At 40.0% G+C, this 26,521-nt stretch overlaps 1 pseudogene; it reads right to left on the bottom strand.

Annotated features, from left to right (window-relative positions):
- Positions 1-26,521, bottom strand: part of LOC121952361 — a 209,151-nt pseudogene that overhangs the window by 137,277 nt on the left and 45,353 nt on the right.

Here is a 26,521-nt window from a genome sequence, read left to right as displayed (position 1 = left end):
GAGACAGAATGGATACAATCAGCTTTAATGTCACTTCAGCATTGTGTGAGTGTGTATAAGCTCGTATCCAATCCCATATCGCAGCGATAAAAGCTCGTCTGTCAAAAACCAACTCTGCTCAAACTCTGTGTGTGTGTGTGTGTGTGTGTGTGTGTGTGTGTGTGTGTGTGATTACTAGGATTCATCTGAATTACAGCAACATCCTTTAGTCTGGGTGTGTTTATGAAAAAGAATCATAATGATATTAGACCTAGCAACACACACCCCATCACACCATGCTTTTTGTGTAAGTGTGTGTGTGTGTGTGTGTGTGTGTGTGTGTGTGTGTGTGTGTGTGTAGTGGGTTGGATTAGCCAGATGGAGGGGCAGGAATCACCTGATAGGATTAAACCATCAACCATCTGGTGGCCATGCTGCTTACACTCACACACATTCACATGTAGACAGACAGACAGAAATGCGCGCACACACACACACACACACACACACACACACACACACACACACACACACACATATACACACACACTAATGTTACCGTGTTCTAGGTAAGACGGCGTCCCTTCCACAGGGTCGAGCCTGCGGGCCCGTCGGCCATGTTTGGAGTTGTTGTGGACAAACATGTTGTCGGAGACTGACAGGACATGTCCCTCCACACTCACCGTAGTCGATACGACCACCTGGAGTTGTAGCAGGGAAGGGACGGGATGGAGGGGTGGAGGGACAAGAAAGTGGAAAGGAGGAAGAAGGGGGGAAACAGTGGACAAAGAGGGAGGAGAGCAGAAAAGGGCAAAGAAGGAAAAAAAAGAGGAATTACAGAGTGTGGGGTTTAAAGATCATTGCAAGGAGGAGTTAAAGCATGAAACTGTGAAAAGCTCTTTAAATGTAACCCGTTATCACTGCTATTACCATCACGCTAAACACACACTGAGTCTGTGTGTGTGTGTGTGTGTGTGTGTGTGTGTGTGTGTGTGTGTGTGTGTGTGTGTGTGTGTGTGTGTGTGGTGTCTATCCTCCTCTGTTCAATAGTTCCTGATGGGTCCAGCCCTTAATTATCTCCCAGGGAAACAGAGCTGTCTTCTCTGGTTCCACTACAATAGAGCTGCACAATTAGAGGCACAGATACTGTCACACACTCGCTACCGTACAACTCCCTCTCTCTCTGTCCTATCTTACACAGAGCATAGACGCAATAAACACATATATACATAACACACACACACACACACACACACATGTGCCATGGTAATAAATCTATTGGTATCTTCTGGGCGTCCAGTATCTCCACTCAGACTCAAGTGGTGTCTTCCTGATTGTGTTGTGGCCATGAAGATAAGGAAATAATAAAGTCTGCACAACCTCAAATCTTATTCACAACCCCACGACATGATGTCTTTCTTTCTCTCTGTCTCTCTGTCTCTCTCTCTCTCTCTGCATTGTGTGTATATTTATGTTCTGACTAGTCGGGGTCAGGATCTCGTGTTTCCTGTAAAAGGCGCTGATAGCTTATTTACTTACACAGAAACACACACATCCATTCCAGTGTTTATGTGTTACAGTAACCATAAAGTTGTGTGTGTTATGTCCACAGAAAGTACAGGGGAAGAAGAGAGAGAGATAGGCAGAGACTGAGGGAGAGAAGGACGTGTAAATACACATGGAAAAAAGAAGAATTAAATGGCAAGAGTTTTTTTTTTTTTAAACAGTGTGGTGGTTTCTACCTGGAACCTCCTCATGTCTCGTGGTTTCCTGCATTTTTTAGACAGTTCTGGTTGCACTTGAGGAAAAACTTGAGGAAGAATCTGTGGAGACAGAGGAAAGGCAATATTTGAGGTTAATGTTAGACCAGCTTTCCCTCAGGATAGGTGAATTCAAGGTCAGTCTCCACATTCAGCACACTGAATGAAACCTAAAATACAGATAGAGAAATTAATATTTCATACTGTTGGAAACTTAAAATGAATTTCCTCGTGGTAATTCCTTGTGGATGTGTGGAACATGTTTTTTGTTCAAAAATCCACACCAACTGAGAGTGCTTTGAAATGCCACATAAAGGCGTTGGAAGAGCATACAAGAAGGCAAATAAAGCAGCACACTCCAGCAAAACTGGTGGAAATCTGTGACTGAGAGCCAGTTTAAATTTGAGAAAACCTTAAATTTGACCTTCAGTTTTATACTTTTGTGAATCCAAGCTTCAAGATCCTTCCAAAGGCCCTCCTGCCTTTGTTTTATCACTTATCATTTGTTTAACCCTTTGAAACCTGGATTCACATGACTTTTCTTATGCTGCGTTCAGAGCACTTCAAACCCTGAGCAAATTGGCTTTCTTTCTTTTGAAAACAGGTAAAAAAGTCAATGACAACAAGTGTTCCTTGAATATCACAGAACTAGTAGAGTTAGTAATCATCATTATCTTAATTATATATATATATATTTATTTAATTATGATTGTTTAAGCACATTTACCAGGTCATGTTCTTGTTTGTTTGTCTCTGATTTTACTTTTTTTTCCTTAGATTTTTATTTTACTGCTAATTTTTAGGTATATTTCTTGTACTTTTTACAATTTTTTTTTTTGGCTAATATTTGGATAATTCACTCTCTAGGTTGCTCATTGCCTTCCTCCCATGTTTTTTGTAAGAAATCAAGCCTATTTTCTCAGGCTTCAAAGGGTTAACTTGACCTTCATCCTAATGAATTCTGATTTCTACCAATATATAAAGGCTATGGCTTTAAAACTCTAGGTGCTTGTTAAAATTCTCATATGGTCTCAAATTAAAAAAAAAAATAAATAAATAAAATCTCTCTAGCTCAGGTATTTTTCTTACACTAATCCTGAGCTAAATCATCAGGAAAGGAGGAACTATGTTGACATTGGGTGTTTGAAACGAGACCATATGTCATGAATCTATATTACAGAATAAATCAAACACACAGATGGCCATCAACAGCTAACAAACACATCCAGGTTGTGTTTTGGTGTGAGCCAGCTGGCCAGCCTGGCAGAAGCAACACCGCACATTCGCACAATAACACATACGTTTGCATGTTGGTTTGTGTTTGTTACATCTGTGTGTGTTAAAACTTGATAAAAAGCTGTGTTGCAGTAAACAAGATCAGTCTTGGTTAAGAGACCAGATAAGGAACACTTTTTAAAGGTCTTAGTCTCGACTTGGAACCGATCGTAGTTTTACTGGGTGTTGTCTCGCTGTCAGACAAAGAGGATTTGGGATTATATTTCAAGACAGGTCAAGACCACAACTGCAGAGATATCACTAAATTGCCTGTGAAAAAAAGGAGTGTTGAATGAGGATGGTTTTAGCTCTTCAGTGTTTGTATTTGTTTGCTCACAGAAAACAAAGGAAATTTCCCCTCCATGAAATTTCCTTCTGCAGTCAATGCCTTTTATTCATTTATCAAGACATTTCTCATGATACACATAAACACATACCTGTATATATACAATATGCATGCAAAGAGATGCATGAAGAGATATCTGTATTTCTGTAAGGGGAATGTGGATCTTTCAAATCGGCTGCGGCTCAGAAGGTAGAAGGTCATCCACTAATCATAATTTTGTTGGTTAAAACTGGACTTTTAAAATACATGTCAACATGTTGGTCTGACTAAGAATTGTACTAAGGCTAATTTCTCAAAGTCGGACTAACACACCTCAATAATGGGCCCATTTACTCTTTCATGTAATTTCTTCAACCAGTCCTGAACTGGACTAGGCATTCTGCGCATCCTGTAGTCGTACAACATAAATTCATAGAAGAAAGCCGGGAAAAACAAAAGAAGAAGGAGGTAAGAAAACAAAACAAGATGAAGGTACCAGGTAAAGCATAGAGTACGCACAAAATGTACAATACTGAAAAGTTATACAGGTTGTCACCGTTTGACATGCAACCCATTTGCCACTTGCTGACTTGTTTGGTAACAGGAAGACGGTCCAATGGCAACTAGCTTAAAGGGGGAATATCGCCACCTACTGCGGCGGAGTTGCAGTGCTTGTACACTGGGACAGTTGTCCAATTAAATGGCCTATTTGAGCTATAATTGTAGCCTGACTTGCCGGTGCATGTAAACATACTGAATGTGACATGTAGTGTGGAAGTGTTTCAATTGATCAGAAGACCACAAAAACTCAATACAATTCACTATACGGAGGAGTGCCTCGGTTTGCATGTTTCATATTTTATTGTAAGTGTGTCATGCACTGTAGGACTTGCACTCGTCTGGCCTTGGTTTTGACTTGGTCTCAACCCCTCAAAGTCTTGGTTTTGTCTTGGTCTCAATACACTCTTGTCTTAGTCATGACTTTGTTTCGGTTGACGTGGTCTTGACTACAACACTGGATAAAAGTGACACAACTTTACATGAAGGGCATTATTTTTTCATTGTATACAGCACTCCTTGCATGTACTATTCCAGTGTATTTCTCCCTCTTTTGGTTGCATTATGTGTTTGTTCACAGCACTGTTTCGTCTGTTAATGATTGTTCGAGATATACACAAGCATCCGAGTGCACAAGGAAGCTCACATAAAGCACCACCTGAAAAACCAAAATCTCTCTGTTGCTACAAACTTGTGATAGTATAAGTTCTGCAAAAATGGCAGAGCTATTATATTAAGTTTCATCACATTGGTTCCACCCTCTGTATTTATTTTCATGCAATTACACTTCAGACTTAAATATTTTCAACTTTTCTGCATCACCTCCATTCCCTCGTGGCAGAGCCTGGTGCTCTACTGTTCAAGAGATGACAGCCCTTGTACTGGACCACCAGAACAAAGCAGAGGTGTGCGTCTGTATGTGTGTGTGTGCGCAAACATGCACTCCACATGTGAGTGTATGTGCGTGTGTGACGGTGCAGCACAGCCCAGTGGCAGGTCTGAGTGTAAAACTCTGCGTTAACGAGCTCAGGCTTCGTTAGAACACCGGCGCTGGGATTCTGCATGCCTAATTATCATGACCCCTCACCCCTGGGTGACAGCCTATCACAGTGGAGGACAGCCACGGTGACCCCTGCTGACCTCCCACTGTCTAGTCCTTCTCACAACACTAGCATAGCGTTAACACGACCACCTCAGCTGACCCTCCGCTGTTATCTCTGTGTAAAGGAAGCGGCTGCAAGGCTCACACACTCCTGTGCTCATCTGCCTGAAATATGAAAGGACTAAAGAAGAAGTGTTGAAATCTTTTAGAAATAATTCACTACAGCAAAAAGGTCCTTGAGTAACAATAATATGCACTTAAGCACAAAATGTCTCAATCAGAAAAACAGCTTTCAGTGTAACATGTTAAGTATTTAATTGATTATCTGGTTCAGTTGGTGCTATAAGTTGGCAAAATGTGATTTTCTTTGGGAATATTAGTATAAAGAAGCATAAAATGTAAACACGGATGCTATACGCTGGATGGGCGTCAGTGCTGATACTCACTTCATCAAACAAAACGGGTACAGTAATGATATTACAATTTTAAATTTATTGTCAATGTCATCATGCAACTCAGTGTTTCTTAGGCAGCAGACTTTTTAGAGTCATATTAATCCCTGGCGTCATAGTACATTTCATAAAAACGGTTAAAAGAAGTTCCACACAGTGCTTTATACAGATTAAATACTAACAGATACCCTGAGTAAATGCATCAAAGTAATATTCAAAAGAAAAAAAAGTTGGTGAATCCCTACAATGAACGCCTCTCATTAAAATGCACTCTATGTATCCTTAAATTGACCACAATGAATGGATTTCTTTCCTCATACAACTAGATCTTGTTTTTGTTTTGAATGTTTTGTAACCTGCAGTGTCATAGATGTATTAAGAAAGTCTGGATACAGCCATGTAAGCGGCGCCCGGTTCACTCCTATGAGAGCAAAAAAAAAAAAAAAAAAAGATTTTTTTTTTTCAGGTATAGCATACCCAGATCTATGAGCCTGTGAGGCTTACAAACCAGAGACTTGCGGTGGCCGAGTGTAGCTGAGTGTATCCGTGTATCTAGATATCTAGATAGTGAAATGAGTTGTTTTGTGGGGGTTTAATGCTAACAAAAAATTATCCACTGATTTACAGACATCTTTTTCCCAATGTAAGACAATGGGGAAAGTCTTTCTGGGCCCGTGGGCATCACGTGACTGACCCAGAGGGTGTAATTTCACACTGGCCACGATGTAAAATTTGCATCAGAGCCTGGTACCGTTCCTGGGGGCTTGGTTCATGTCAATTTGAGGGCTTCTTCTTCTTCCCATTGCTGCTTTTTGCAGCTTTGAGTAAATGCACTTTACTACCTCTGCTCTGTGGTCACTATAATCCTATTTCTGCAAAGATGAACGATCTCATCTCTAATTGCTGCACCACTGACAAAGATGGGGATGTCCTCAAACATCAGCTAGATCATCTCCACAATCTCATCTGACCCACCAGTTTAACAATATTCCCCCCACTCAGTGTATTCACAGGCGAAATCATTTATATAACTGGCTTATCATGCTGGTGATCTGATGTTATCGCTCGTTATTTTTCAGATTTCCATCTACTGCTAAACACCTCATCTATTTCCTGTGAGAGCGTTTTCTCATTGATTTGCAACAGAACATATTCTACATTTTAATGCAGTATGTATGCGTTCCTCTTCCCCCTTCACTTGACCCCATCTGGCCTAATCAACTCCGCTACAAAAAGGCCCTGCAGCTACACACACACACAGGCGCGCACACACAGACACCTTGTGAGAATTGATTGGCTGGTCCAGTCACTGGTCGTTAAGAGGCCTCCAATTAAACCGGGCAATTATAAGAGTCTGAATGACTGTGGGGGAGGGGAGCACTCTCCCACTCTCTCTCCTCTGTCTCACTCCCTCTCTCCGAAGCCCGATCGTGTTCAAGTGATAACAGCGCAGTTGACCTTTGCTATACTGTGAGTACCACACTCAGAGAGCTGACCCGGCCGACACACAAAGAGGCTCTCTCACGCACACATCTACACACATACAAAAACACACACATACATACACACAAATACCATCTAGACGGGTAAGTGCATGAGTACGGAGGTTAAAAAATATAGATTTTTAGAAACAATTTAGGAATAAAGTACAAGATTATTAATATCGTTTTACACTCCACACTCGATGATTTTTTCTTGGTATTTTGCCTTTATTAGTCACTGTATACATACAGACAGGAACTATGGGAAGAAAGAGAGATTTAAACTAGACAAGATAATCAGGTTTGGATATAACTGACTTTCGGAAAACCTTGTATTATGTTCCATACTGGGTTTTGTTTTAAATGATCAATTTTTGCAATGTTTTCACATGGCAATTGGCAAAGATTGTGGTAATAATTTTAAAACAAAGCCAAATGTTAATTACCTCTTCCAGTCCCCTGAAAAAATAATATCTCATGGTTTCTTATTTGAACATCTTAATACTAGAAAAAGTAAGAGATGTCGAAGCAGCAGCCGCCCTTTTTGATGTGGCAAGGCAATGTCATGCACAACAGGAAAATCAACTTGATCTAAGATGCTAGTAGTATTTACGTTTTTTTGTTTTTACAAGAACTATTAAAGGTTCGTATTGTAGTCAGAAAAATATGATTGCTGATTTCAATATATGACTTGCGGGTTCTGAGACTTATTTTGTTAATGTATGTTTGCACAGGAATCTGGAAGCACAAGTTGCAGAGCAAAATTACGCGTTAATCAACCACAGACTGCCAACGTTATGCATTGTAGTTACAACATTTTCATGACTGAGACAAGGACAGAGAAAATTAGGACTAAGCAAGGTCACTGCTTTGTCACTTTTTGACACGTCTGCTGGAACCCATGGTATTCATATAAGATTGTCAGTGAATCAGCCAAGGGCATTGAGCTGATATTGATCACGAACTGGCAAATCTTCAGGATGGCATCAGAAACCTTGGTCCCTAAAAAAGGAACCACTTCGCCAATCTGGCAGCCTACTGTTTATCTGGTAGATAAATAAGAATGGTTACTTAAGCCCACAATGAATGCCATCAGTGGCATCGTCCATTGGCCAAACCCTTATTTACAACTAGACGTTTACGAGGAACACGCCTAAATACGTTTAAAAGCACCACACAGAGACCTCCAAGCATTTTCAAGTATTTTTGTGAGAGGGGACGAGCAATTATATCAGGTTGGCCGTTGCCTGGCCACCTCTAGGTGGCACTACTAGTTTTTTATAAAGTTAATATGGCCGATGTTTTCAGAAACACTGCCAATTTACAAAGCCAGCAGACACACAGCAACATTTGCATTGATTTGAAATCGTGTTTCTAGCAACCCGATAAATGTCAAATATTCAGTCTTCTTCTATTTGTGGTCTAACTCCAGCTCTCCAGCTTAAACATGTAGTTCTTTAACTTCACTTGCAAGATGCTTACTTTGTTTGTCTGTCATTTGCTTACCTCAGTGCAGTGCTAGTTTTAGCTCACAAAAAATGGTGATGTAGTTGACCATTGTGTCATTTTTGCAGCTACAGTTGTTACTGTGAGCCACAATGATGTAATCAACTACGCTAGGATGCTAGTCTTATTTCACCTGTAATCAAAGCAATGTAGCAAACCATGGTTGGATGTTGTTTTTTTAGCCTGTTAGCCATAGTGTAGCCTAGTAGTGAACGGCACGGTTACATCCATTATTCAGAGGCTGAGATGGCAATTATGGCTCAGAGCACAACTGACATTAATATTTAATATATAGGGCTAACACAGACCTGAGGAGAGAGACAGGAAGTGACAGAGCGAGGGGATGGAGAGGGCATCGGGATGTAGAGATAGAGAAACACAGTGAAGGAGAGGAGGGGGATACGGAGAGTCAGTGAGGGAGAAACAAATGGAGGAGAGAATGATGAGGCAAGAGGATTGTAGGAGTTTGTTTTGACCACCCTCCTGTCATTTAAACAGTTACAATGACAACAGGGCAAGGGTGACATCCAGGGGAATTCCAACCGTGCGTGTGTGTGTGTGTGTGTGTGTGTGTGCGCGCGCGCGCACGTGTGTGCATGCTCACGTGCATGTGTGAGTGTCTAAGACTGAATGTCTGTGTCCGTTTTATTCCCTAAAGACTCACTATTCTACTGAGCCAAGAATAACGATGCCGCCTTGGAAGAGAAAAACAAAAAAATCTCTCTCTCTCACACACACACACACACACACACACACACACACACACACACACACACACACACACAGTTGAGTTGTTGCTGACAGGTGGAGAAATTGCAGTCAGTTAGTGCAGACAAACTGAACAACAGATCAGTGCTTTTGCTGCTCCTGCCTCCTCTGTCTCTTCTCTGTCTCACTGCTTCCTTTAGATGTCTTATTTCACCTGCCTGCCAAGTTTCTTGGCAGAGCTTTCTGACATAGTGATGATATTCACTATCTTCCTCTATGTGCATGTGTCTGTTAAACAACTTGCTAATGCGTGTGTACCTATCGTAACTGCCAGTAACTGATCAGTTACTGGCTGCACGCTTCACAAAACAACAACAGTCTGCACTGAGAGGAAGCTTGTTTGCAAACGTGAATATGATTCAAAACATTTCTGAATATCATTTAAAATTATATGAGTCACTCTGAATAAGAGCTTCATAGTATTATAATAATGTCTATAATAGCCTATCTACATGGATGCAGTACTGAAAAGGCCTACAGGGCACAGGCCCAGGGGCCTTAAGTATCAGGGCCCCCCTGGCTTCATCTGCAAAATGTAACTCAATATGAACAAGTGAATGAATGAACAAGAACCAACCAGAAACACTTGAAAAGGGCTCAAAAAAACCTCAAAGAGACACAAAGCGCCTACAAAGAGATGCAAAGAAAACAGACACAAAATAACAAAAATAGGCAAACAATCAAACCTGACTAAAAAAGTCATTAAATGACCTCAAAACAAGAAAAACAAAACAACCACAATAAGTCAAAAAATGGCAAAAAGATACACAAATTACCCCAAAGAAAAACAAAACAACACACCGATAACCAGAGACACAATATGATCAAGAAATACACACAATTTGATCAAAAAGTCACAATACAACCACAAGAAGAAACAACATTATGTCAAAGAGACACAAAATTAACTGAAAAAGACACAAAACAACCACGAAGACGCAAAACAACTAGAAAAGGAAACAAAACTACCACAGTAAATCACAAAATGAACACCAAAAAAAAAGACAAAAAACAACCAAAAATTACATAATAACCTAAAACATACCTTAAAAAATCAATCTATCCAATCAATCCTCAAATAAATACAAAATGACTATAACGAAATTTCAGTCAAACTTCTTTCCTGTCGAATCTGTCATTTCAAGCAGCTCATCTAGTTAATATTTTAGAGTTTCCCTCTCTGTCTGTTGATCTGTCAGAGATCAACTTCCTGTTTCCTGTTTACTCTGAGTGCTTGTTATTGCTGAATGTGATGACATCAGATAGCATTGCTGGGCCCCGCGCCTGCTATCTGACTAGTCATGCAGTAGAAAAAACAAGGATATGAAATTCTATCACGCCCTCTATTCGGCTGTTATCACAATAATAATGTGATAATGTATTGCTTCCTGTGGAGGAAATGCTTGTTTTTTTCGTCTTTGCCTTTGTAGTTTCTTGTTCAAGAGCACTTCAGCAGAGATAATGCTCACTGATACAGAGCTTAAACCACAGTGCTGGGACAGCCCCTCATCAGATGTAAGCCGTGGGGTTTGTTGTGGTGTTTGTAACCAAATTAAGAGTTACAGCTCAGAGATGTGGTTAAAAACTAGTGTATAAGGTGTTTTTAAAAGGATCAGGGAGATTAAAATGACAGAAAGAAGCAAGGAGACGGGGAGGAATCTGATGAGGCAGATGAATACATTTTACTTGGAAGAATAACTGGAAATCCACTTTAGTCTTGGTACAATAATATGTGAGTCTCACCAAGTCTTTCATAACGTGGAAACTTTAGTGCCACAGACAAACTGAGAGCTGTTAATCTGTACAACTGCTCCATTGCATGATACAAGCTTTAAATCACTGTCTTTCGAACACATGGGGCTGTATCTATTGATTATTTTCATAAAGCGGCTGATTATTCTCTCAATTAATGAATGGTTTCGTTAATTGTCTGTAAGAGTAAACATGGATTTTCCCAGAGCTGAAGATAATGTCTTTAAATTGCTTGTTTTGTCTGAACAGCAGTCCAAAATGTAGTATGTAAAGATATAAAAAAAAACATCCTCATATTTGAGAAGCAAGAAACAGCAAATGTTTGGATTTTTCACTTGAAAAATGACTTGGATTATAAATCAGTAATTAATTGCCATTAATGTCACTTGACCAACTATTTCAGCACCACAAACACATAGTTTATCAATGTCACAGCCAAAACAGTATGATCCAAGAACAACAAAACGTCACAATGAAAATTATGTAACAAACTTAGATGAATGAAAGAGGACTGACCATGCTCATTCCCGTGTATTTGTTTCTTTTCTATGCCTGAGACTTATAAGAACTTTTACTGTGAAAAGTTACTTAAGCGGCTGAAAACATGCTGTCATTTGCAAAAAAAAAGAAGAAAAGAAAAAAAAAGGGACCTGGGAAGACGTCCACATGCAGAAACTCAGAGCCATGCATGAGCAATGCTGAAAGTAAGAGCGTGAGAAGAGCGGGAAAGAGGAGCGGAAAGAATAAGAAACATAGACACATAGGAGAAAGTGCGAGCGAGGGGGGGGGGCGAGTGGTCGGGAGCGAAATGGAGTGCAAAAAGAAAGAAAAAAGGCAGCATTGGAGGGAGGGAGTAAGGGAGGGAGGAAATGCATGGGAGAGAGAAAGAGAGTTATGCGAGGGAACAAGACTTAAGAGAATTGAGCAGAGCCGAGCGAAGCGGAGTTATTTTACATAATGATGGTTGATATGCACAGAGGTAATTGATAGCTGAGCTGCAGCCCAAAAAACACCCAGCTAGCTGTCAATCACCGCTCATCTCCCAGGAGATATGCTAATGATGATGATGATGAGGGCTTAGCTTCATATTGCTATCATTACTATTAATGCTGTCATTGTTGTCATCTCTGCATATTTAAATGACAGAGCAGGCCAGGGTGGTGATAGCCGGCCTGTGTGATGTCTATGAGGGCGCTTGTACTGTCTGCCAGGACTGAGATAAAGTGAGTATTAATAACCTGCACAGTCTACTTGTTCAGCGCGGGTATGGACCTGTACAAGTGTCATTACATCATTGCTGCATGTACCGGTGACACTGATGTCATCAGTTTGTGACATGGCAGCTCAGTGTCGCTCACAGTGACATGCAGTCATTATTTATGGACCGCAAGCACCAACTGTACAAGGTAAAGGATCATCAATACATTTACAGACATGATCATTAATTAGTGTGTTGAATACCAACATACTGGTGTATCGAAATTGAAAACTGGAAAGAAGATGCTCTGTGGAGTAACTCCATGTGCAGGTTTGTTTTGCTCCTACAACTGGGGCCTTATTTTTGGAATTTTGACCAACAGAGGAAGAAACATGGACGCTCAGGTGATCAGACACAAACTAGATAATCTACGCTACTTTTTTCGAAGGTAAATTCCACAGACAGAAAGTGATCACACCCAAAATGTCCTAAACAGTCTCAAAACTGTGTCCACAACAACAGCAGTTGTTGCATTTTTTGGTCAAAGTTGAACTAATTCAAGCCTGTAAAGTGTGAAGGATATGTACAACTGGGTTTGCTTTTAATTTTAGTGCTATTATTTTTAATTTTTACAGATTAATTTAGGTAACCTGAAGTCCAGTAGTACAATCCTGTAATGATCTAAATCTTGGAATGATGGTAAAAACTGTTGGAGAAAACCAAAATTGTGATAAACAGGAAATATGCTTTAAAATTAGTACTGTATTAAAAGAAATACTTTACCCACAATATGATAATTTGTATATCAATTAATCGCTCCATTTTACATTTAATTCATGAAGAAAACTTTCATGATGAATGACCAATCCAAAAAAAATGTAACAACAGCAAAACAATATCAAAACATCCATTTAAAAACTCACACACAAGTCCTGCAGTTTAATCCAAGTCTCATTTATCCAGTTGTGTGCTCAGTACCTCCAAAATACTTAAATAATATTTAAAAAAATGTTTTGTTCTTGTTTTCTCCATTTTTTGAACCCCTTGTTCACCATGGAGACGTGCAAATCAAACACAGTTTTCTTCAAGAACTGAAGTAACATGGGGTGACCAACTGATATACCAATGATAAAATTCTTGGTGAAGTATTCCTGAAGTCTTTGTCTTGTGTGTTTTTTTACTGCTTATGAATGTATTTGTGTGTTTTCTAGTCTTTGATTGTCAAAGACCTAATGAGAAACAGGCTAATAAATGATCTTTAGCCAGATACTTTATATGCATGTGTGTGTCACTATGTGTACCAAAAGTATACCCTGCAACTTAAAAAAATAATCAAATAATTTTTGCTATCGGGGAAATCTGCAAAAAGTCACATTTTCAAGAAAATAGAAGAAAAACAGAATGGATATACTGCTGTAGGTGTAAAAAAAAAAAAAAAAACCCACAGATTCGCTGTCAGGTTTACTTGAATTCAAATTATTGGACTGTTGGCTTTTAATGCCATGAACTTTTGCTAAATACTTGAACAACAATGATGCTGACCGAGACTCACAGTGGATGTAATGACCCTTAATAAGATATTAACCACTGTGATGCTGCCCTACAGTTTGGGGCCATGATAAATTACAACATGATCACCTTCAAGCCAAATACTGTCAGAGGTCTTACTCATTGCAGGGAGAGAAACGGGGAAAAACAGCAAGGAGATGAGGGCAGAGATGAGGGGCGAGACAGACTTGGAGGAAAGGAGGAGGTTACTGTGGTGTATATTTTAAAGGCTGAAGGCAAACTGTTGAATTATAGATGAGAGAGATTGATTTGGGAGGAGGGGGGAGAAAAAAGGAGAGAAGAGGTGGAAGGAGGGACAGAGGAGAGTGGGGGGAGTGAGTGAAGGGTGAGCAGCTAAAGGATCGCTCGCTCTGGGCAAAACATGTACACACACACACACACACACACACACACATCTTACCTCAAATCGATCTAAAGCTCCAGCTCGCTCTCTTTTTTAACTTCTCTCTGTTGCTCTCACATAGACACACACACGCTTTATCACCATCACTGAACACATGCACGCACACAACCATTACCCCATTTGTCCTCACAAACACACACACACACACACACTAACACAGTCTTGGTGATTACATGGTAACAAGACAACAGTGACCCGCAGTGCAGCAGGCAGATTAACCAAACTAGTATGGTTTTCTCTCTCCCTCTCTGTGTGTGTGTGTGTGTGTGTGTGTGTGTGTGTGTGTCTGCATGTGTGTGTGTTCCTTTGTCATTCATTGGTGTTACAAATAATTCATGTTGGGTGGAGAGAAAGAAAAGGAAGAGAGGAGAGGAAAGTAGTGATGAAGGAAGTGATATTGACAGGAACCTCTTCCTCCTCTCTCCTCCTGTCTCCTCCTCTCTCCATCAGTCACTCACTCAAACACACACACACACACACACACACACTAGCTGCAAAGGGAATTTCTCAGTTGTAATGATGCTGATTTAGAAAAGCATTTGTAAGGCTCTCCTCCACTCAGATGTGACGTGTGTGTTGGATTCTCTTGCTCCTCTCTTGCCATATCTGACTCTTTCTTTCTCCAGTCTCTTTTCACTCCTTCAACTAAACACTGTGTGAATGTTTGGGTTTGTGTGTCCTCACTAGAAAAATGGCAGCACTGATTGTTTGATCAAACACTTAACATAACCTCTTCCAAATGGCTAAATGTAGTTGTCATGACACCACAAAGCCTCCTCGGGTTCAACCACTGACTGGATAGTGCTGTTCACATCCTTTCTCCCAGCAACAGTAAATGTTGGTTTCTTTAAACCATGACCGTGACCTTCTCCTAACTTTAGCTAAGTAGTTGCAGTTGCCTAAAGCAAACCTTAGAGATCAGAAAACCACACATTCTCACTCCTAACTCGTCAAATACTGACGCTTGGTCAAAGATCCTAAACATCAAACTACTCCAGCATCAAATTTGCACGATCAGAGAGGGCCCATTATTTACACTTGTTACATATATTGTCTTTTCAAACTAATCTGTTTTCACAGTAAAATGTACAGTTTCTGTGTGTTAAATACAGTCTCTTTTCAAAATAAACCCCAAAATGTAGGTTTAAAAAAATCATTTTTAGGTTTATGTCTTTTGGTTTAGGCAACAAAAGAAGATGGTTAGATTGTTGCTAATGCAATATAATGTCCCCAGACGTACGTCACAAATGTCACATACGTCATGTGTCATAGTGTAACATGCTACATATTATAGCACACCATGTTGTTATCAAAATAACTCCTAACTCTAACTTTTGGAATCTTATGGGAAACAAATGGGTGAAGTCAGAAGTTCATTTTACTCATCCGGCTTCCCCCCTTATCCACCCTCTGCGGACTTTCTTGCACTTCGTACGACTGTAGTTGCCTGGAGCATCCAAAGATGCTGCCGTCCTGGATGTCTCATACTGCTGCTAAAGGGTATGTGTGTGTGTCAGTATCTGGTGCCAAGGGCCAATAACCAAGCATGGGTATATGACGAGCTGGGGGTGAGACTGGGTTGCAGAACAGTAATATGAATCCACTTTTGTGAAGGTCAAATGGGACATTCTGAAAAGCAATGACAAATGACCTTTTTTTGTCACTGACATACGGGGACTTGTTGGTGTGTACTGGACAAGTGTGCCCTAATTACACTTGTGTGCATTTACAAAGTAAATATTGCAGAAATACAGCAGAGGAGAAAACCAAATACAAAGAAAACACACTAAATAAGATGTATTGTAGATTTAAGATATTGTATCGTGTGTATCTTTGTGTCAGTGAGTGTATTTCTATGCAGCTGCATCCATGTGTGTGCATGCGCTCACACTACGCTTGGGGACTTTGTGTGTACTCCATAAAGAGATGATGTCTTATTTAGTCACAGCATCCTGGTGCAATGAAATATTTAGAAAAACACACTCCTTCGTCTGCTCTGCTCTGATCTGGACACTGACTCACTCAAGCTGCCCCTTTAACACACAACTGCTGTAAATGGTTTGCATCTGGTTTCTTTTTCAGTCTCTTCAGGGAAAGGTGCAAAGAGCAAAACAGATTTGTATGCTGGACACCTAAGACCCAACAGCAGATATTATGCAATACTGAAACAGTGATGACTGATTTTTCACACAAAAATAACCCAGACTAATAAGAAAATAAATAAAAAAGATACATTGAGCAGTTTGAAAAGTCTCACTCTTGGAGGACAGCAACCCAAAGGTTAATTTGTGACCTTAATGGGAAAGCAGTGAGATCATGGGAAAAAACAGAAAGAGGAAAAAGAGAAAAAAGAGAAGGTGAGGGAGATGTACGATGCAAGCTGTAGGATTTAACCCCCTCTACGTTTGTCAAACAAATTAAACGCTGTCCAGGTTCCTCACCTGTGCGTGTACGCACACACAAACACACAGAAACACACACAAACACACACATAAACTGCCCGCGTGGCACGCATATGGCTCACCCAGTCCAAATAAGGAAATATGCATGCATTACCATAACTAATGTACGAACCACTCCATTTAATATGCTAATTCACTGAAATATTACTGAGCGCCGTCTGTTGCAAATGAATAAATTTGAATTGCAATTAGAATAATCCTTTATAATTAATGAAAACTGTCAATTTTGGTTCAGAAGTAATTTGATTAACGGGTTGATGGGGCACCAATTAAGTGGAGGATGAGGAGGAGGAGAGAGGAGGAGGAGGAGGAGGAGAAGAAAGATGACAAGCTCTTCAGATAATCTCTTCCTTTTCATGTGTAATGAGAGATTAGGCTAAAATGATGTAATGTTTCTTTAAAGACATAAAATGTGAAAACAAACAACACACTCCTCTTACCTTTGTGGATATCACAGCAGCATCAGGATGAACAGGAGGAAGCATGAAAAAGAGGAGACAGAGAGGAGGATGATTAGATAGTGAACTCACGATATGATCAAGGGGGGTTGGAGTTGGAGTTAGGGGTTGTTCACTTAATAACAGACTTTGAACAGTATGCAACACTGCTGAGACACCTACTCTCTGATTTTTGTTAAAAACATAACTCTGTTTATGTATTTTTCAGCTAGCAATGATATTTCTGCTGCAGGTTCAGTAATGGTGTCATTGGCTCTCTAATTCACAAGCACCTCCTACCACTAATTAACCACATCCATGTCGCTGTTATTAGCTAATTACAAGACTGGACACATGCCCGGCTAATTAAAGCTATTAAATTTGTGTGTGTGTGTGTGTGTGTGTGTGTGTGTGTGTGGTAGAGGGTGTATATTAAGGCATTTCAGGAGTTAATGTTTTAATGACACAATATAACCTGCATTGCAACAGACCGTGTGATACACCCCCCACTCTCCCAGTACAAAAACACAGCCGCTCCCTCTATTCCCAAATCAATAGCCAAGGTCATTATGTCCAGCTGAATCATATGTTTCACTAAAGTTGCTGCGTGTTAATAATATTTCAACAGAGTTGCAGGAAAAAGCTTCTAATTTAGCTCGTTTAGTCAACACTGTCATCCATCATGGTGAAAACACAAAAGACCCCCCCTGACTCTCTCGCTGTTTTCCTTTTTTGCTCTCTTCTCCTCACCGTCGCTTTTTCCTCATCCCATTTTCTCCCCCCCCAAAGCACCTCCTCCCCTCCTTGTCCATTTTCTCTCACCCCGTCCTCCTCTCCTCTTTTGCTCTTCTTCTCTCGTCCCTCTCAAACACCTACCACATTCCTTTCCTTTACTTTCCTCTCATTAGAAGAGCAGCTTTTTCTTCATTTGCGCTCTCTAATCCTCTCTTCATACATCTGAATATTCATGGACTTGTTTTGTTTTGAATATTCAGGAACCAATTAACATGCTGTTTATGAATAATTAATGCTTATTATTTCTCCCTTTTAAATTTTTAATAATTAAAATCTATAAATCTGAAAACAAAATGGCTCACCCCCCACAACTAACTTTCATTCAAGTGTATGTGGTGGTGTATGCTGTGGAGTGTGTGTGTCATGCTGACAGACTATTTAACAACAGCTCAGGAACTCTCTCTTTCATCTGCCAACAGTCTATCGTCCTGCCACCCAACCAAAGTGTGTGTGTTTGTGTGTGTGTGTGTCTGTTCGCACTCATGAATAAATGAACTTGTTAAAGAGAGATGAAGGGGAGGAAGGAGACAGGTTCTGCTGTCCTGTTCAAAACTACCTGATCTGGCACACCGCTTAGCACACACGCACACACACGCGCACACACACACACACACACACACACACACACACACACACACTGACATGCTCACATACATAACATTTAAAACTGAATCAATGGGCTGCGTCACCAACACTAGAAAAATTACGTTGACAATAAGACAAGTATTTTAAGAAAAGACGAAGAAAGAAATATGTGTGCGTGCGTTTGTGTGTGTGTGTGTGTGTGTGAGAGAGAGAGATACCACTCCTCTAGAGATGCTACTTTGTCCCCCCTTAGTCTTATGAATACAGCTGCCTTCACGACAGGCATCATTCCTTTTAATCAGTGTTGCTGCTGTGATCAAAGAAATACTACCTCCACAGAAAATGACAGCAAAAGACGGAGTACAATGGGAGACTCCTCACTGTGTGTGTGTGTGTGTGTGTGTGTGTGTGTGTGTGTGAGAGAGAGAGAGAGAGAGAGAGAGAGAGTGAGAGAGAGAGACAGACAGCAACATTGACTAGTACCTGAGCGACAGCAAAGCCATCATGTCTACATGCTGTCACATAAGTGAGGTCTTGCAATACAATCAGACTTACACCTCTTTCCTTCTCTCTTTTTTCACTCACACACGGAGACACACACACGGAGACACACACACACACAGACACACACACACACAGACACACACACACACACAGAGCGCTGACAACTGTCAAGCACTCACCTCCCAACTGGGGTGTAGGTAATTAACCAGACAAAACAACTCACAACACCTCACAGATCAAGAACACAGGAGAAGAAGTACAAGGAAGACACACGACAAAAACACCAAAAAAAAAGGAAAAGAAACAAGAAGAAAAGAGACGCTCTGACTACAAAACAAGCTAGAACTCCTAAACAAGGAGCTCCACTCAGGAGGAGTACAGACGACTGGATAATGATGAAAATAGAAACAAATCTGCACTCCTCCACTCATCTCTCCTCTCCTCACTTTGTGTTAATACGTCTTTACATCTAAAGTAACAGACAAGTTTTTACAAGAAGTGCTACATCATCACCCCGAGTCATATTTATTCTAATTTTAAATGTTACTCTGATTATCTCACACTGCTAATATGATTGGCAGCTCTCGTTCAGGTTTAGATTTGTAACAGATCACTAAATGTTTTACGGCACACAGCAGAGACGGTTTATCTTGGATGAAGACGTAAAAAATGACAGGGAATATGAGATCACTTCCAACAGATTCATCCTAAATCTGAAGAGAAAACTTTTGACTGAAAAGGTAATAATGTCCCATAGTCCACAGTCCCACAGTAAAAAAAAAAAAAAAGGGCTTTAGTACTAATTTGGCAACACCACAGCAATACCACTGGTGTGATTTGGAAGCTGGAAGTCATTTTGTCCATGGTGAGTGATGTTTGTTTACATATACTACAACTACAACTATAAATTTTACAACAAGGCTTAAATTAAGTGATTTCTCTTGAGAGCAACACATATAAGTGTTTTCTGATCTGACACTCTCACCAGCAGCACGACATCACTAAGTTTTAGTCAAGAAGACGACATGGTTAGGTTAATGGAAAGATCACGGCGGTGGCTAAAGGAAGTACTTTGTTACTGATAGAAAAACATTGTGGTTTGGCTTAAAATGACCACATTGTTGAGGTTAGGGAACCAATGATGTCATGGTTAAAACAACAACCACATGGTTAAGGTTAGGGAAGGACTTTGGTCATGGTTAAAAGAAACCAGCACTGACTGTTGGTTGGAAACCAAAACTGAAAAGTGGCTTCTCTGTAATAACATTACCCAACATCCCTCTTGGCAGGGTGGGTTCACGTCAAAGATGTGGCACCTTTTCTTTACACCAACTGCAAGACAGTGTCACAAAAATAAGGGCCTCTAATTATAAATTTCCAAATCTAATGACTTTAAAAGGATAATACTGTAGTACAGCAGGATCTAACCAACAGTCGGTCACACATACAACAGACTCTGGATTTTCTGATCCGTCCCAGCTGCCCAATCATGTGCAACTCTCAACGGAGACAGACGAGAAGCAAGCAAGATGATTTACGCAGTAGTTACTTTCATAACTATAATTATTACATTTGATAAACTTGCAGGAAATACACTTGGGGGATGGCAGTACCTGTTTAAAGTAATGAATAGGAGCTTGACTTCAACTTTTTTTTTCAACAAAGTATTTCAGAAAATATAAAAAGGAGGCTAAAATTGCAACACTCAATGTAACTCACAGGGTCAGGATAAGAATGCTTCAGAACTTGCCCAAGAGCCCTCAGGTTTTTAAGATTTTGTCAAAGTAATTCACTGATAGTTAAATTAACTCTTAATAGTTCATTCTGCAAATTTGATTTTCCAAAATGTAACCAAGAGAGTGAAAAGTTGCACATGTGCAGTAGCTACCGTTCGGGCAGCCAGGACAGATTGCCCGCTGACAGTATCCATCAGGGCTAATACACTTCAGCACTGGTAATCCTGTTGGGTAAACAAACAATGACAGAACCATTTAGCTATTTAGTTTAATCAAATAACAAAGCATCGCGTCAGCGGTCTGTCATTTTTACAGCACATAATGTGACTTGTCATAATAGGTACACAGATGTTTATAATAATATTAAAAATGGCTTGGTTTTATTCAACTGTCCCAATAAGCCATGAGAGTGTGACAGGGAGCGGACACGCACAATACCAATACCCTGACACTAAGGCAGCTAAATGGAATCCAGCCACTATACATTTGATTATTTACTCCTTTTTTATTTACACCTGCTTTTGCTGCTGTGAAATGTCAAAATGTCTTTTTATGCCGCCCCACTGGTGATAGCGGAGACCAGAGGCGTATGTTTTTAGGTTGTCCATCCGTCCGGGACATTCTTGTTAAGGTGATTTCTCAAGAAAGTTCAAGTGGGCTCAAGGATGAACTGATTAGATTTTAGCGGTGGAAGGTCAAGGTCACAGGGACCTTGCATTCGTCTCATTCTTGTGAAGTGATGTCTCATGAACACCCTGAGGGAATTTCTTAAAATTTGGCACAAACATGCACTTGGACTCAAGAATGAACTGATTAGAATCTGGGGGTTGAAAGTCAAAGGTCAAGGTTACAGTGACCTCATAAAAAACGTATTTAGCTATAACTCAAGAACGCTGGGTGTCCACTTTGAAACTGTGCTGATTGTAGAGATCTGCTGTACTGCCGGGGGGGTGAAGCATCCATGTTTGTTTGTTTGTTTCTTTCTTTCTTTTTTCTTTCTTTTGCAATCAATTAAACAAAGATAAACAATTAATAATTTAAAAACACATCACCTAATTTAATTAGAGCCTCCCTTCAATTAACAGTTTCCCCCTTTGTTCTCTGTCATGGGTGGATGTTATCATGACAAATATCATATGTGTGAGTCTGTGTGTGTGTGTGTGTGTGTGTGTGTGTGTGTGTGTGTGTGTGTAAAGTCTCTCTGTGTAAAAGAATGGCAGAGCGCAATAATTAGCTCCCACTCAGACAAACTAAGATTGCACAGGCTGTGTGCATACAGTTTTCTTTTTTTATCCTTCTCTGTTTAATCTTTCTGTTGTTTCCTATTTGTTCAACTCATTATGTGATCAAAGCCATTAACATGTTTATGGAGTGGCTCTTTCATGTTGCAATAAAACACACTGAAGCAACTCATAGAGAGTCATAAGGATATGAAATATGAATGCCCGAAAGACGAAGAGAAAGTGTGTGTTTGTGCACATATTTGTGTGTGTGAATAAAGTACAATTCAATCTGATGAAACTCTAAGCTAACAAATAGGATGAGGAGGACAGGGGGTATTTTGAGTCTCTGAGCTTTTTTCCTGCGCACACACACACGCACACACACACACACACACATGCACGGACACATCCACATATGGAAATACATAAACAGAGGCAGTAACTGTTAAATAATTCAGCATACACAAACACACACTGGAGGCAAGGTGAGGGTAAAAGCACAGCTAAGCTAACAGGCATGCTGAGTGGCCCGCAGTGTCAACAACCAATCAGGATGGAGCACAGTGGCCAGAGAGAGAGACGTGACCCCTTGTGACCCTAAACTCTAATGATTTATAAACATGACTGAGAAGTGTGTGTACGTGTGTGAGTCTGTGTGTGTGTGTGCGAGTTTGTTTGTGTGTGTGTGTGTAGGTGTGTGTGTGTCCCGGAAACCCTGAAGCTATTTAAATGTGGAGATGAATTCTTATTTATTCACACAGAAAAAGAGTGAATGTGAAGACCCCAAGGGTAAGGGTTCAAAACAATACAGAGAGAGGGAGGGAGACGAATATAGATACAGGAAAGAAAGAGAAAAACAAAGATTAGAAAAGAAAGAATGAAAATGAGAGAAGACAGAAAAATGGAGAAAGTGATGGAAGTGTAAGAAAGAGGGAAGTTTAAAGAGGTAAAACTACACTCAGATCACGTAGGGGAGAGGAGGTTAGAGGGGCGTTAAAGACCCTCTTTTACGATCCGAAGGGGGGGCGCGCACACACACACACACACACAAACACATATATTCCTTCCCCCTGCCCCCACATTTGTGTGTGTGTGTGTGTGTGTGTGTGTGCCCTCATGCAATATTAAATAGGCAGTATGTGTGGGTATAAAGAGTGGTGGGGCCGGGATGCAGTGAATTATATATCACTATTGATTTGCACACACACGCACAGACACGCAAAAAACACACATGCACAAACACACACACTTTATTAGATTAAAGCTCACATTTAAGACACAGACAATGGCAGAGTCTTACACACATGTGGGGAGAAAGAATCTGTCCAGTAAAGACACCGGGACACACACACACACACACACAACAACAACACACAAAGTAGAAATGTAACTACGGTACAGTAGTGGTGCACTTTTTATGAAAAAACAGACAGTGGATGTGTGTGAACCAGCTGTTTTGGCAGGAATGTGGACTATCACCTGGATGTCCACTGCAGATGAATAGAGAATTATCACGCATTTCTGTAACAGTACGAAGCCTTTTAGTCTTTTGTTGCACGAGTTGCCTGCACATTCACTGTCTTTGATACTACTTCTATTCTTCTAAAGGTCTCATATGCCAACTGTAATCTCTTCAACAGCACAAAAGAGCAGACAGATAAAGTAACGCCTAGCTGTATAAGTCATAAAGCTAGAAGCTAAAAACAATATGGTCTTCAGGAGTTGGCGGAGACCAAATCAGAGCTAAAAGCATACTGAATTTTGAATGCACATTCATCAGGTGGCATAAAGTGACACCAAATGTAGTTTTTTGTTGTTTTTTTTTTCATTTTCGAGTTGTTTAAAAAAAAACTATCATTTGTTCATATGTCAATTATAATAACATTATTAAGTGATACAATTTCTTGTTTTGGAATACATCTTCCCTCTAGAGGCCAAAAATCAATTCATGAAGCTTTAAAGAGTTTAAGTTGCTATTTTATAGGGCTGTACCTGACTGAGAGTTATGCCAGTTGAATCTAATTGATCTAATCTTATACAATTATTTGATTATCCCTTCCTTTTTTCCATACAGAGTTTGAGAGTTTGTATGAGGTTCAGTGGGATGTCCAATGTGACAGTGGCATGCACGTATTAGAGTAAACAAGTTAAAATAAGATAACAACAATGCGCAACAATTTTTTCCACACTAGATATCAAACAAATGCCAAAGACTAAATCGTATTAAGTTGTTGTGAGCTGTAAATTCACCACTTCTATGCAGAAGGCTGAAGAGCCAGATACAGCAAAGCCTCTCTTCCTGCCTCTGTGTCTGCAGCTTCCTGTACTAAAGTGCAGCAATAAAGTGAAGAGCACTCCCTCTGCAGCTAAAACTGGGGACCAAAACATCCTCAGTGCACTGCACACCAGCTGAAAAAAAATGACTGCTCAACTTGAGGAAATCTCAGTCAACAGAGGGGTCTCCGACTGATGATTTGATTCAACAGCTCTCAAGGGGCAGCCCTTCAATTTTCGCATTTTTTTGTTCCTTTGGTTTAGTTTTAGGCCTCAGAAGACTCAAAAACACCTACAGCTGTGTGATGTAAAAAGACTAGCAACTGCTTTTGTTTTTGTAATTTCTATTTTTTCCTAAGGTAACATTTGTGACACATAATTTATGCATGGTCATTTCCATTTTAGTCCTGCACTTCCCAGAGATAATTAATGAAGATGGTGTTTTTTCTAACTTACCTTTTTGTTGTAAAGTTTCTGTAAGCAGCCTTTGCTATTTTTGAAGCGTTTGTGGTTACCGATCTAGCCTGCTTCTGTTTATTCCAAACCAATTCCTACTGATACTATTAAAAACACATCTCTCCTTGTGAGACAAAAGATATTGAAAGGTACTGTTCAGAGATTTTTTTTTTTAGTTATAGAAGATGGTGTGTAAATGTGTGTGTGCACATTGTGACCCTTTACAGTGTAATCTACATTGGTGATGTAATGGAGGTATCTGAGGCGTCACACTTCCTCTCAGACAACACTAACTGAATTAGTGGTGAAAGAGTGATGGAAAGAGAAAGAGAGTGGGGAGAAGCGGTCTGGCTGGCTTTTTCATAAGCACTGTGCTGGTATTTGAAACTGCACTGCCTGGAGTATTTGAGACAAAAGGAAAGTGATCTATTCTTTCTCAACCTCAAGTTTTCCTCACCTGTTCTTAGTTATTAGTTTCTTAGTTTATTTGTTTGCATAAACATAAGATCAGGGCAGAAAATGAATATGTGCAGAGGAGGCAGGAGGCCAGGGTTTATAAAGGAGGCTATCAAGAAAACAAAAAAGTCTGAGATTCAGAACAAGACAAAACAACGGTTTTGAAAGTAGGTAAAAGAAATACAAAAAAGGGAACACTGAAGAACAATAGAAAGGACAAGGAGGAAAAAGGATATCTAAAAGTATTCAAATTGTGTGATTTGAACAATGGCCTGGATGTTTTGAACAAACTGCATATCAAAAACACTGCAATTTAAAAAAAGTGCATTAATGAAAAACACAAATGCAAAAGCCAAAATGAATATGAATGTAAATGGGTGTTGACAATGAAACAGGCTGACTATCATTGCCTTAATATTATTCAGATTTATGAACTCTGCCATCTAATGGTAGGCTATGCAGGAATGTTAGCATTACTCCATTTAACTAGTGTTAGACAATAGATTAATGTAACCTAAGCTGTACCGATTTATGGAGACAGCAATATTAAGGCTGGTTTATAGTTGGTTATACTCAACAGAAATTAAACAGTTGCAAGTTATTTTTAATTTATGCTTCAGCAAAGGGTTTTTATAAATACGAAAACACATACAGACATTAAACAACATTGCTCTTTTGCCACAATTGCATGGATACTAATCATAAGTAGCCAACATTTCACTTCCCTCTAAAATGGGCAAAAACTTTCCTTTTCCAAGTGTAGGCAACAATAGTCTGCTTGCAATTATAGTCAACTTTTTTTTTTTTTTTTAACTTTGCAAAGCATTTTCAAAATGCTGTTTGTTTCAAATGACTCACCCACAATAGAATTGGACAAAAAATGCACTCAACTTTGTTAGTTCATGGGTCACATTAGTTAGTTGAGCATTATCACTTGGCAAAAACTTTGCATGTGTAATGGTTGTTGTGTAATTTCATAATTTCCTCCACATTCAGAGAGGTGGTGGACTGCAGTGTGGATGAAGGCCAACAGTCCTTCACAGCTCCACAGTCCCACCATGTTTGCTATGTCATGCCGACTTTTGAGCAAACAGAATAATTTGATTGAATTCCTCTTAAAATGATTCCCCTTCCACGTTGCCTTATGTGCTCTAATTGCCATAAACATGGGATAGATTGAGTAAGCATAGCATAAGCATAAGTTACTATGATACACTCAAGCTCCTCCCTTCACTTTCCCTCTTCCACACACTCTCCCCACCCACATCCCCCTCTCTGCTCCCACTATCTAGCATTTTAATGCATCTATAGTCATGCTAATGGTCCTCCGAATTCAAAATAATTTCTTCTTTGTCCTGCTCTGCCACTCAGCACTGATAGAGGAGTGGTATCTCTCTCTCTCTCTCTCTCTTCCTCCATCTCTGCCTACATACTGACAGGATGTGATTTTGACAGAGTCCTGTCA

This window comes from Plectropomus leopardus, chromosome 13 (assembly GCF_008729295.1).
Source record: "Plectropomus leopardus isolate mb chromosome 13, YSFRI_Pleo_2.0, whole genome shotgun sequence".
NCBI classification, from domain to species: Eukaryota; Metazoa; Chordata; class Actinopteri; order Perciformes; family Serranidae; genus Plectropomus; species Plectropomus leopardus.
This window is presented reverse-complemented; position numbering and strand designations above follow the sequence as displayed.